Source organism: Schistocerca americana, unplaced genomic scaffold, assembly GCF_021461395.2.
Source record: "Schistocerca americana isolate TAMUIC-IGC-003095 unplaced genomic scaffold, iqSchAmer2.1 HiC_scaffold_59, whole genome shotgun sequence".
Taxonomy (NCBI): Eukaryota; Metazoa; Arthropoda; class Insecta; order Orthoptera; family Acrididae; genus Schistocerca; species Schistocerca americana.
Window position 1 is genome coordinate 1,174,333 of NW_025726335.1, and position 2,195 is coordinate 1,176,527.

The window sequence follows — 2,195 nt, forward strand, 5'->3', positions numbered from 1 at the left end:
ACCACTCCTGTGAGGCCAGTTTTAGATTCTGATGCTTCACTTCAGTTTTACTGTATCCCTTGGACTTTCTTATTGACGATGAAACACAGAAATTGCATCCAAATTTCATACAAAAGGCACAATGCCGACTTAAGTACAAGAGGACTGACACTCTAACTTTCTATGATTTGAACCTCTCCTGTGAGTCCAGTTTTAGATTCCGATGCTTCACTTCAGGTTTACTGTATCCCTTGGACCTTCTTATTGACGATGAAACACAGAAATTGCAACCGATTTTAGTACAAAAGGCACAATGCCGACTTAAGTATAAGAGGACTGACTAATTTTGTATGATTTGAACCTCTCCTGTGAGTCCAGTTTTAGATGCCGAGGCTTCACTTCAGGTTTACTGTATCCCTTGGACCTTCTTATTGTTGATGAAATACAGAAATTGCACCCGAATTTAATACAAAAGCACAATGCCGACTTAAGTACAAGAGGATTGACACTCTAACTTTCTTTGATTTGAACCTCTCCTGTGAGTCCAGTTTTAGACTCCAATGCTTCACTTGAGGTTTTCTGTATCCATTGGACTTTCTTATTGACGATGAAACACAGGAATTGCATCCGACTTTAATACAAAAGGCACAATGCCGACTTAAGTAAAAGAGGACTGACACTCTAACACTCTATTATTTAAACCTATCCTGTGAGTCCAGTTTTAGATTCCGATGCTTCACTTCAGGTTTACTGTATCCCTTGGACCATCTTATCGACGATGAAACACAGAAATTGCATCCGTATTTAATACAAAATGCACAATGCCGGCTTAAGTACAAGAGGACTGACACTCTTACTTTCTATGATTTGAACCTCACCTGTGAGTCCATTTTTGGATTCCGATGCTTCACTTGAGGTTTACTGTATCCCTTGGACCTTCTTATTGACGATGAAACACAGAAATTGCATCCGAAATTAATACAAAAGGCACAATGCCGACTTAAGTACAAGAGGACAGACACTCTAACTTTCTATGATTTGAACCACTCCTGTGAGGCCAGTTTTAGATTCCGATGCTTCACTTCAGGTTTACTGTATCCCTTGGACCTTCTTATCGACGATGAAACACAGAAATTGCATCCGAATTTAATACAAAAGGCACAATGCTGACTTAAGTACAAGAGGACTGACACTCTAACTCTCTATGATTTGAACCTCTCCTGTGAGTCCAGTTTTAGATTCCGATGCTTCACTTCAGGTTTACTGTATCCCTTGGACCTTCTTGTTGACGATGAAACACAGAAATTGCATCCGAATTTAATACAAAAGGCACAATGCTGGCTTAAGTACAAGAGGACTGACACTCTAACTTTGTTTGATTTGAAACTCTCCTGTGATTCCAGTTTTAGATTCCGATGCTTCACTTCAGGTTTTCTGTATCCCTTGGACCTTCTTTTTGACGATGAAAGACAGAAATTGCATCCGAATTTAATACAAAAGGCACAATGCCGACTTAAGTACAAGAGAACTGACACTCTACCTTTCTATGATTTGAACCTCACCTGTGAGTCCAGTTTTAGATTTCGATGCTTCACTTCAGGTTTACTGAATCCCTTGGACCATCTTATTGACGATGAAACACAGAAATTGCATCCGAACTTAATACAAAATGCACAATGCCGACTTAAGTACAAGAGGACTGACACTCTAACTTTCTATGATTTGAACCTTTCCTGTGAGTCCAGTTTTAGATTCCGATGCTTCACTTCAGGTTTACTGTATCCCTTAGACCTTCTTATTGACGATGAAACACAGACATTGCATACGAATTTAATACAAAAGGCACAATGTCGACTTAAGTCATCTCCGGTGTTCGACTTGCGTCCGTTTTAGTGGATGAGGCGAATACACAAGTGTGTGTACATACTTAACTTCTTTAGCAGTTTTTTGGGTTTATCATGTGGCGACACGACGAAACCAGGTATTTGCTTCTATGGAATTTTTAGAAATGATTCAGATTATCGACGTTGATATTTAAAAATTATTACATCTTCTTTCTTAGAGTCTGCAGGTGCAAGAAGTGAGGAAACAGCTAGTCTCAAATGAGAATGGCATTTACGAGGCTCCCTAGAAAAAAGAATAAAAACTGTAAATTTCTTGACTTCTTTCATTTTTAAAAAGGGCACAATGCCGAGTTAAGTACAAGAGAACTGACA